Genomic DNA, 11,970 nt, shown 5'->3' on the forward strand with positions numbered 1-11,970 from the left:
TTATTCATTCTACCCTTTAGCAAGATATAGTGCCCTTCCTTATCTCTTTTGATTAGATCAATTTTTGCTTTAGCTTGATCTGAGATCAGGATGGCTACCCCTGCTTTTTTGGCTTCACCTGAAGCATAGTAGTGTTTGCTCCAACCTTTTACCTTTAACCTGCATGTATCACCCCGCTTCAGGTGTGTTTCCTGTATACAACATATAGTAGGATTCTGGCTTTTAATCCATTCTGCTAACCGCTTCCTCTTTATAGAGGAGTTTACCCCCTTCACATTTATGGTTAAAATGACCAATTCTGTATTACTTGCCATCTTGTTAACCCCGGTTTATGCTTTTCTCCCTTCTTACTCCCTTACCCCCCTTCCCAGTATTAAGCTTGTGAGCTCCCCTTGCTTCTCACAGCCCTCCCTTTTTCAGTATCCCTCCCTCCCCCCCTTAGAGTTCCCCCCCCCAACTTGCCCCTTTCCCTCCCAGTTACCGTATTCCCTTCCACTTAGCTTATTCCTTTTTTTTTTTTAATTTTTTATTTAATAATTACATTATATTGACACTCATTTCTGTTCCGATTTTTTTTTTCCCCCTCCCTCTCTCCACCCCCTCCCCTAGATGGCAAGCAGTCCTTTATATGTTGGATATGTTGCAGTATATCCTAGATACAATATATGTTTGCAGAACCGAACAGTTCTCTTGTTGCGTAGGAGAATTGGATTCAGAAGTATAAATAATCCGGGAAGAAAAAACAAAAATGCAGATAGTTCACATTCGTTTCCCAGTGTTCTTTCTTTCTTTGGGTGTAGCTGCTTTTGTCCGTCATTTATCAATTGAAGCTCAGGTCTCTTTGTCAAAGAAATCCACTTCCATCAAAATATGTCCTCATACAATATCGTTGTCGAAGTGTATAATGATCTCCTGGTTCTGCTCATTTCACTTAGCATCAGTTCATGTAGGTCTCTCCAAGCCTCTCTGTATTCATCCTGCTGGTCATTTCTTACAGAACAATAATATTCCATAACATTCATATACCACAATTTACCCACCATTCTCCAATTGATGGGCATCCATTCATTTTCCAGTTTCTAGCCACTACAAACAGGGCTGCTACAAACATTTTGGCACATACAGGTCCCTTTCCCCCCTTTAGTATTTCTTTGGGATATAAGCCCAATAGAAACACTGCTGGATCAAAGGATATGCACATTTTGATAATTTTTTTTGCATAATTCCAGATTGCTCTCCAGAATGGTTGGATTCGTTCACAACTCCACCAACAATGCATTAGTGTCCCAGTTTTCCCGCATCCCCTCCAACATTCATCATTATTTTTTCCTGTCATCTTAGCCAATCTGACAGGTGTGTAGTGGTATCTCAGAGTTGTCTTAATTTGCATTTCTCTGATCAATAATGATTTGGAACACTCTTTCATATGTGTGGTAATAGTTTCAATCTCATCCTCTGAAAATTGTCTGTTCATATCCTTTGACCATTTATCAATTGGAGAATGGCTTGATTTCTTATAAATTTGAGTCAGTTCTGTATATATTTTGGAAAATGAGGCCTTTATCAGAACCTTAAACTGTGAAAATGTTTTCCCAGTTTGTTGCTTCCCTTCTAATCTTGTTTGCATTAGTTTTATTTGTACAAAGGCTTTTTAATTTGATGTAATCGAAATTTTCTATTCTGTGATCAGTAATGGTCTCTAGTTCATCTTTGGTCACAAATTTCTTTCTCCTCCACAAGTCTGAGAGATAAACTATTCTATGTTCCTCTAATTTATTTATAATCTCGTCTTTATGCCTAGGTCATAGACCCATTTTGATCTAATCTTGGTATATGGTGTTAAGTGTGGGTCCATGCCTAATTTCTGCCATACTAATTTCCAATTATCGCAGCAGTTTTTATCAAATAATGAATTCTTTTCCCAGAAGTTAGGGGCTTTGGGTTTGTCAAACACTAGATTGCTATAATTGACTATTCTGTCTTGTGAGCCTAGCCTTTTCCACTGATCCACTAATCTATTTCTTAGCCAATACCAAATGGTTTTGGTGACTGCTGCTTTATAATATAATTTTAGATCAGGTACAGCTAGGCCACCTTCATTTGATTTTTTTTTCATTAATTTCCTTGAGATTCTCGACTTTTTATTGTTCCATATGAATTTTGTTGTTATTTTTTCTAGATCAAAAAATATTTTTTCTTGGAAGTCTGATTGGTATAGCACTAAATAAATAGATTAGTTTATTTATTTATTTATTTTTATTTTTTTATTTTTATTTTTATTTTTTTTTTAAAATTTTTATTTAATAATTACATTATATTGACACTCATTTCTGTTCCGATTTTTTTTTCCCCTCCCTCCCTCCCCCCCCTCCCCTAGATGGCAAGCAGTCCTTTATATGTTGGATATGTTGCAGTATATCCTAGATACAATATATGTTTGCAGAACCGAACAGTTCTCTTGTTGCGTAGGGAGAATTGGATTCAGAAGGTATAAATAATCCGGGAAGAAAAACAAAAATGCAGATAGTTCACATTCGTTCCCAGTGTTCTTTCTTTGGTGTAGCTGCTTTTGTCCATCATTTATCAATTGAAACTCAGGTCTCTTTGTCAAAGAAATCCACTTCCATCAAAATATGTCCTCATACAATATCGTTGTCGTAAGTGTATAATGATCTCCTGGTTCTGCTCATTCACTTAGCATCAGTTCATGTAGGTCTCTCCAAGCTCTCTGTATTCATCCTGCTGGTCATTTCTTACAGAACAATAATATTCCATAACATTCATATACCACAATTTACCCAGCCATTCTCACAATTGATGGGCATCCATTCATTTTCCAGTTTCTAGCCACTACAAACAGGCTGCTACAAACATTTTGGCACATACAGGTCCCTTTCCCTTCTTTAGTATTTCTTTGGGATATAAGCCCAATAGAAACACTGCTGGATCAAAGGATATGCACATTTTGATAATTTTTTGGGCATAATTTCCAGATTGCTCTCCAGAATGTTGGATTCGTTCACAACTCCACCAACAATGCATTAGTGTCCCATTTTCCCGCATCCCCTCCAACATTCATCATTATTTTTTCCTGTCATCTTAGCCAATCTGACAGGTGTTAGTGGTATCTCAGAGTTGTCTTAATTTGCATTTCTCTGATCAATAATGATTTGGAACACTCTTTCATATGTGTGGTAATAGTTTCAATCTCATCCTCTGAAAATTGTCTGTTCATATCCTTTGACCATTTATCAATTGGAGAATGGCTTGATTCTTATAAATTTGAGTCAGTTCTGTATATATTTTGGAAATGAGGCCTTTATCAGAACCTTTAAATGTGAAAATGTTTTCCCAGTTTGTTGCTTCCCTTCTAATCTTGTTTGCATTAGTTTTATTTGTACAAAGGCTTTTTAATTTGATGTAATCGAAATTTTCTATTCTGTGATCAGTAATGGTCTCTAGTTCATCTTTGGTCACAAATTTCTTTCTCCTCCACAAGTCTGAGAGATAAACTATTCTATGTTCCCTAATTTATTTATAATCTCGTTCTTTATGCCTAGGTCATAGACCCATTTTGATCTTATCTTGGTATATGGTGTTAAGTGTGGTCCATGCCTAATTTCTGCCATACTAATTTCCAATTATCGCAGCAGTTTTCATCAAATAATGAATTCTTTTCCCAGAAGTTAGGGGCTTGGGTTTGTCAAACACTAGATTGCTATAATTGACTATTTCTGTCTTGTGAGCCTAGCCTTTTCCACTGATCCACTAATCTATTTCTTAGCCAATACCAAATGGTTTTGGTGACTGCTGCTTTATAATATAATTTTAGATCAGTACAGCTAGGCCACCTTCATTTGATTTTTTTTTCATTAATTCCTTGAGATTCTCGACTTTTTATTGTTCCATATGAATTTTGTTGTTATTTTTTCTAGATCAATAAAATATTTCTTGGAAGTCTGATGGTATAGCACTAAATAATTAGATTAGTTTAGGGAGTATTGTCATCTTTATTATGTTCGCTCGGCCGATCCAGGAGCACTTAATATTTTTCCAATTATTTAAGTCTGACTTTATTTTGTGTGGAGACTTTTTTATAATTTTGCTCATAAATTCCTGACTTTCCTTTGGTAGATAGATTCCCAATATTTTATGGTATCAACAGTTATTCTGAATGGAATTTTCTCTTTGTATCTCTTGCTGTTGGGTTTTGTTGGTGATGTATAAAAATGCTGAGGATTATGGGGATTTATTTTGTAGCCAGCTACTTTGCTAAAATTATGAATTATTTCCAATAGCTTTTTGGTAGAATCTCTGGGTTCTCTAGGTATACCATCATATCATCTGCAAAGAGTGATAGTTTGGTTTCCTCATTGCCTACTCTAATTCCTTAATATCTTTCTCGACTCTTATTGCCGAGGCTAGTGTTTCTAATACAATATTAAATAATAATGGTGATAGTGGGCAACCTTGCTTCACTCCAGATCTACTGGAAAGGTTCCAGTTTTGCCCATTGCATATGATGCTTACTGATGGTTTTTAAATATATGCTCCTGACTATTTTAAGAAAAGTCCATTTATTCCTATGCTCTCAAGTGTTTTTATTAGGAATGGATGTTGGATTTTATCAAATGCTTTTTCTGCATCTATTGAGATGATCATGTGGTTTTTTGTTGTTTGGTTTTGATATAGTCAATTATGCTAATAGTTTTCCTAATATTGAACCAGCCCTGCATTCCTGCTATAAATCCTACTTGGTCATAGTGTATTATCCTGGTGACAATTTTCTGTAATCTTTTTGCTAATATTTTATTTAAGATTTTAGCATCAATATTCATTAGGGAGATTGGTCTATAATTTTCTTTCTCTGTTTTCAGCCTACCTGGTTTAGGTATCAGTACCATGTCTGTGTCATAAAAGGAGTTTGGTAGGACTCCTTCAATCCCTACTTCTTCAAATAGTTTATTTAGCATTGGAGTTAATTGATCTTTAAATTTTGATAGAATTCAGATGTAAATCCATCTGGTCCTGGGTTTTTTTTCTAGGAGTTGATTGATAGTTTGTTCTATTTCTTTTTCTGAGATAGGAGTGTTTAGGATATTTACTTCTTCCTCTGTTAGTTTAGGCAAGCTATATTTTTGGAGGTATTCTTCTATTTCATTTAAGTTGTCGAATTTATTGGCGTAAAGTTGGGCAAAGTAACTCCTAATTATTGCTCTAATTTCCTCTTCGTTAGTGTGAGTTCTCCCTTTTCATTTTTAAGACTAACAATTTGATTTTCCTCTTTCCTTTTTTAATCAGATTTACTAAGGGTTTGTCTATTTTGTTGGTTTTTCATAGAACCAACTCTTAGTTTTATTAATCAATTCAATAGTTTTTTTACTTTCAATTTTATTGATCTCTCCTTTTATTTTTTGAATTTCAAGTTTAGTGTTTGATTGGGGGTTTTAATTTGTTCCTTTTCTAGCATTTTTAGTTGCAAGCCCAATTCATTGACCTTCTCTTTCTCTATTTTATACAAATAGGCCTCTAGAAATATGAGATTTCCCCTTATTACCGCTTTGGCTGCATCCCATATATTTTGGTATGATGTCTCATTATTATCATTTTCTTGATGAAGTTATTAATTATGTCTATAATTTGCTGTTTCACCCAATCATTCTTTAGTATGAGATTATTTAGTTTCCATTATTTTTTGGTCTACTTTCCTGTGGCTTTTTATTGAATGTAATTTTCAATGCATCATGGTCTGAAAAGATGCATTCACTATTTCTGCCTTACTGCATTTGAGTTTGAGGTTTTTATGTCCTAATATATAATCAATTTTTGTATAAGTTCCATGAACTGCTGAAAAGAAGGTGTACTCCTTTCTGTCCCCATTACATTTTCCAGAGATCTATCATATCTAATTTTTCTAGTATTCTATTTATCTCTTTGACTTCTTTCTTATTTATTTTGTGGTTTGATTTATCTAATTCTGAGAGTGCAAGGTTGAGATCTCCCACTATTATAGTTTTAACTGTCTATTTCTTCTTGCAGCTCTCTTAATTTCTCTTTTAAGAATTTAGATGCTACACCACTTGGTGCATATATGTTTAATATAGATAGTGCTTCATTATTCATTCTACCCTTTAGCAAGATATAGTGCCCTTCCTTATCTCTTTTGATTAGATCAATTTGCTTGCTTTATTCTGAGATCAGGATGGCTACCCCTGCTTTTTTGGCTTCACCTGAAGCATAGTAGGTTTTGCTCCAACCTTTTACCTTTAACCTGCATGTATCACCCCGCTTCAGGTGTGTTTCCTGTATACAACATATTGTAGGATTCTGGCTTTTAATCCATTCTGCTAACCGCTTCCTCTTTATAGAGGAGTTTACCCCGTTCACATTTATGGTTAAAATGACCAATTCTGTATTACTTGCCATCTTGTTAACCCCGGTTTATGCTTTTCTCCCTTCTTACTCCCTTACCCCCTCCCTTACCCCCCTTCCCAGTATTAAGCTTGTGAGCTCCCCTTGCTTCTCACAGCCCTCCCTTTTTCAGTATCCCTCCCTCCCCCCCTTAGAGTTCCCCCCCCCAACTTGCCCCTTTCCCTCCCAGTTACCGTATTCCTTCCACTTAGCTTATTCCTTCCTTTTTCACTTTTCCCTTCTCACTTTTCAATGAGGTGGGAGAAGTTTCACCATAGATTGAATATGTCTAAAATTCTTCTCTTAATGCCAATTCTGAAAGCAGCAAAATACTCACTATTTTCATCCCTCTCCATTCTTTCTCTCAGATATACTAGGTTTTCTTTGCCTCTTCATGAATTGTAGTACCCCCACTTTCCCTTTTTTCTAGTACAATGTCCTTTCCACATCTAGTTTCTAGAACAAGGTATACATGTATTCTTTATACATCTTTACAGCCAAAATATAGTTCCCAAGATTAATCTTTACCTTTTTAGATTTCTCTTGAGTTCTGTACTTGTAGATCAAATTTTTTGTTAAGTTCTGGCTTTTTCATCAGAAATAGATGAAATTCGCTTACTTCGTTGAATGTCCATCTTCTTCCCTGGAAAAAGATGCTCAATCTCGCTGGTAAGTTATTTTTGGTTGCATACCAAGTTCCTTAGCCTTTCGAATATCATATTCCAGGCCCTTCGATCCTTTAATGTGGATGCTGCCAGATCCTGGTGATCCTTATTGTGGCTCCTTGATACTTGAATTGGGTTTTTCTAGCCGCTTGCAGTATTTTTTCCTTTGCCTGAGGGTTCTGGCATTGGCCACTATATTCCTTGGTGTTTTGATTTTAGGATCCCTTTCAGTAGGCGATCGATGAATTCTTTCAATGTCTATTTTACCTTCTGTTTCTATGACTTCTGGGCAGTTCTCTTTGATAATTTCCTGGAAGATAGTGTCCAGGCTCTTTTTTTCATCATACTTTTCTGGAAGTCCGATGATTCTCAGGTTGTCTCTCCTGGATCTGTTTTCCAGGTCTGTTGTCTTCCCCAGAAGGTATTTCACATCCTTTTCCATTGTTTGATTTTTTTGGATTTGCTTGACTGATTCTTCTTGTCTCCTCGAGTCATTCAATTCCACTTGTTCAATTCTGATTTTCAGTGAGGTATTTTCATCACTCACTTTTTTAAGATCTTTTTCTAATTGTCCAATTGAGTTCTTTTGTTCTGTGGAATTTTTTTCCATTTCGCCAATTTTGTTTTCCAGTTCACCAATCCTATTTTTCAAGGATTTGGTTTCTTTATCCACTCTCTCTTTAACTGACTTCTCCAGGCTCTTTTGCCAAGCCTCCCTCTTTTTTTGCAGAGCCTCACTCTGCTTTTGCCAAGTCTCCCTCTCCTTTTGCAAAGCCTCCTTCCCCTTTTTTTTTTTTATAAAAACATTTGTTTTATTCCATAAAATTAAAAACATAAAAATTTTTTAAAAGTATGAATAATGGGAAGAATTTAGCAGTGATATAAATATAAAATTAAATGCTTTTCTTTCAATAACAATGGATAGCATTTATATAGTGCTTTAAGTTTGCAAAGCATTTTCTTTTTTTTTTTTATTTTTTTATTTTATTTAATAATAACTTTGTATTGACAGAATCCATGCCAGGATAATTTTTACACGACATTATCCCTTGCAATCACTTATGTTTCGTTTTTTCCCCTCCCTCCCTCCTCCCCCCCCCCAAGATGGCAAGCAGTCCTATATATGTTAAATATGTTGCAGTATATCCTAGATACAATACATATTTGCAGAACCGAACAGTTCTCCCACTGCACAGGAGAATTGGATTCAGAAGGTAAAAATAACTCGGGAAGAAAATCAAAAATGCAAATAGTTCACATTCATTTCCCAGTATTCCTTCTTGGGTGTAGCTGTTTCTGTCCATCATTTCTCCAATGAAACTCAGTTAAGTCTCTTTGTCAGAGAAATCCACTTCCATCAGAATACATCCTCATACAATATCGTTGTCGAAGTGTATAATGATCTCCTGGTTCTGCTCATCTCACTTAGCATCAGTCCATGTAGGTCTCTCCAAGCCTCTCTGTATTCATCCTGCTGGTCATTCCTTACAGAGCAATAATATTCCATAACATTCATATACCACAATTTACCCAGCCAATCTCCAATTGATGGGCATCCATTCATTTTCCAGTTTCTAGCCACTACAAACAGGGCTGCTACAAACATTTTGGCACATACAGGTCCCCTTCCCTTTTTTAGTATCTCTTTGGGGTATAAGCCCAGTAGAAACACTGCTGGATCAAAGGGTATGCACAGTTTGGTAACTTTTTGGGAATAATTCCAGATCGTTCTCCAGAATGGCTGGATTCGTTCACAACTCCACCAACAATGCATCAGTGTCCCCGTTTTCCCGCATCCCCTCCAACATTCATCATTATTTTTTCCTGTCATCTTAGCCAATCTGACAGGTGTGTAGTGATATCTCAGAGTTGTCTTAATTTGCATTTCTCTGATCAATAGTGATTTGGAACACTCTTTCATGTGAGTGGTAATAGTTTCAATTTCTTCATCTGAAAATTGTCTGTTCATATCCTTTGACCATTTATCAATTGGAGAATGGCTTGATTTTTTATAAATTTGAGTCAGTTCTCTATATATTTTGGAAATGAGGCCTTTATCAGAACCTTTAATTGTAAAGATGTTTTCCCAGTTTGTTACTTCCCTACTAATCTTGTTTACATTCGTTCTGTTTGTACAAAGGCTTTTTAATTTGATATAATCAAAATTTTCTATTTTGTGATCAGTAATGGTCTCTAGTTCATCTTTGGTCACAAATTTCTTTCTCCTCCACAAGTCTGAGAGATAAAACTATCGTATATTCCTCTAATTTATTTATAATCTCGTTCTTTATGCCTAGGTCATGGACCCATTTTGATCTTATCTTGGTATGTGGTGTTAAGTGTGGGTCCTTGCCTAATTTCTGCCATACTAATTTCCAGTTATCCCAGCAGTTTTTATCAAATAATGAAATCTTATCCCAAAATTTAGAATCTTTGGGTTTGTCAAACACTAGATTGCTATAGTTGACTATTCTGTCTTGTGAACCTAACCTTTTCCACTGATCAACTAATCTATTTCTAAGCCAATACCAAATGGTTTTGGTGAGCCTCCTTCCCCTTTTGCAAAGCCTCCCTCTCCTTTTCCCATTTTTCTTCTAGCTCCCTTGTGAGAGCCTTTTTAATTTCCTCCATGAGATTCATCTGTGCTGAGGGACATATGGTCTCCTCCTTTGGGGATTCACCTGGGGACTGTTTGTTTTTAGTCTCCTCAGGGTTTGGAGTCTGCTCTTTATCTGTATAAAAGCTGTCCAGGGTTAAATTCTTTTTCAGTTTCTTGCTCATTCTGTCTATTTATCAAAGACAAACTATCAAAGAAACAGAAGGAAAAAAACCCCTTGAATGGAGGCTGCTTTCTTTGGGGAGGGGCAGGGTATTTGTGAGGCACGGGTCCTACTGTGCTATGGCGCCTGCGCGCTGAGATCCGAGCGGGCTAAGACACTGTGGGGGAGGGGTGGCCAGGTCCCGAGAGACTCCAGCTGTTTGGGGTTGTATTCTTCACCCCCGGTGTTTTTAGCTTCTCTGCTGGCTGCTGACTTGCTCCTGTAGCAAAGCTCTCCCCGCAGAGACGGCTGCGATCGCACCCCACCCCTCCCACCTCTACCCGGTTCTGAGCTGCTATCTGTGCTCTGGTTGCAGCTGCTGCCCGCAGACTACTTCCAAATACCATCCCCGCCCTCGCGCAAAAACAGACCTTTCTTGACGAGTCTCAGCGATGGTTTCTCTTGGTAAGTAATTGTATGGTTTTTTTTTCAGTCGAGCATTAATTCAGAGGCATGAAATGAAATGGATAGTGAGAGAAAAACACGGAGGTTACACAGAAGTGTATTTCCTCTCCGCCATCTTGGCCGGAAGTCTGAAAAAAGTCCATAATTCGAAATAGAAAAATACCTCCAAAAATACAGCTTGCCCAAACTAACAGAGGAAGAAGTAAATATCCTAAACAGTCCCATCTCAGAAAAAGAAATAGAACAAACTATCAATCAACTCCCTAAGAAAAAATCCCCAGGACCAGATGGATTTACATGTGAATTCTACCAAACATTTAAAGAACAATTAACTCCAATGTTATATAAACTATTTGAAAAAATAGGGATTGAAGGAGTCCTACCAAACTCCTTTTATGACACAGACATGGTACTGATACCTAAACCAGGTAGGCTGAAAACAGAGAAAGAAAATTATAGACCAATCTCCCTAATGAATATTGATGCTAAAATCTTAAATAAAATATTAGCAAAAAGATTACAGAAAATCGTCACCAGGATAATACACTATGACCAAGTAGGATTTATACCAGGAATGCAGGGCTGGTTCAATATTAGGAAAACTATTAGCATAATTGACTATATCAATAACCAAACAAACAAAAACCACATGATCATCTCAATAGATGCAGAAAAAGCATTTGATAAAATCCAACATCCATTCCTAATAAAAACACTTGAGAGCATAGGAATAAATGGACTTTTCCTTAAAAAGTCAGGAGCATATATTTAAAACCATCAGTAAGCATCATATGCAATGGGCAAAAACTGGAACCTTTCCCAGTAAGATCTGGAGTGAAGCAAGGTTGCCCACTATCACCATTATTATTTAATATCGTATTAGAAACACTAGCCTCGGCAATAAGAGTCGAGAAAGATATTAAAGGAATTAGAGTAGGCAATGAGAAACCAAACTATCACTCTTTGCAGATGATATGATGGTATACCTAGAGAACCCCAGAGATTCTACCAAAAAGCTATTGGAAATAATTCATAATTTTAGCAAAGTAGCTGGCTACAAAATAAATCCCCATAAATCCTCAGCATTTTTATACATCACCAACAAAACCCAACAGCAAGAGATACAAAGAGAAATTCCATTCAGAATAACTGTTGATACCATAAAATATTTGGAATCTATCTACCAAAGGAAAGTCAGGAATTATATGAGCAAAATTATAAAAAAGTCTCCACACAAATAAAGTCAGACTTAAATAATTGGAAAAATATTAAGTGCTCTTGGATCGGCCGAGCGAACATAATAAAGATGACAATACTCCCTAAACTAATCTATTTATTTAGTGCTATACCAATCAGACTTCCAAGAAAATATTTTATTGATCTAGAAAAAATAACAACAAAATTCATATGGAACAATAAAAAGTCGAGAATCTCAAGGGAATTAATGAAAAAAAAATCAAATGAAGGTGGCCTAGCTGTACCTGATCTAAAATTATTTTATAAAGCAGCAGTCACCAAAACCATCTGGTATTGGCTAAGAAATAGATTAGTGGATCAGTGGAAAAGGCTAGGCTCACAAGACAGAATAGTCAATTATAGCAATCTAGTGTTTGACAAACCCAAAGCCCCTAACTTCTGGGAAAAGAATTCATTATTTGATAAAAACTGCT

Source organism: Antechinus flavipes, chromosome 3 (assembly GCF_016432865.1).
Source record: "Antechinus flavipes isolate AdamAnt ecotype Samford, QLD, Australia chromosome 3, AdamAnt_v2, whole genome shotgun sequence".
NCBI lineage: Eukaryota > Metazoa > Chordata > Mammalia > Dasyuromorphia > Dasyuridae > Antechinus > Antechinus flavipes.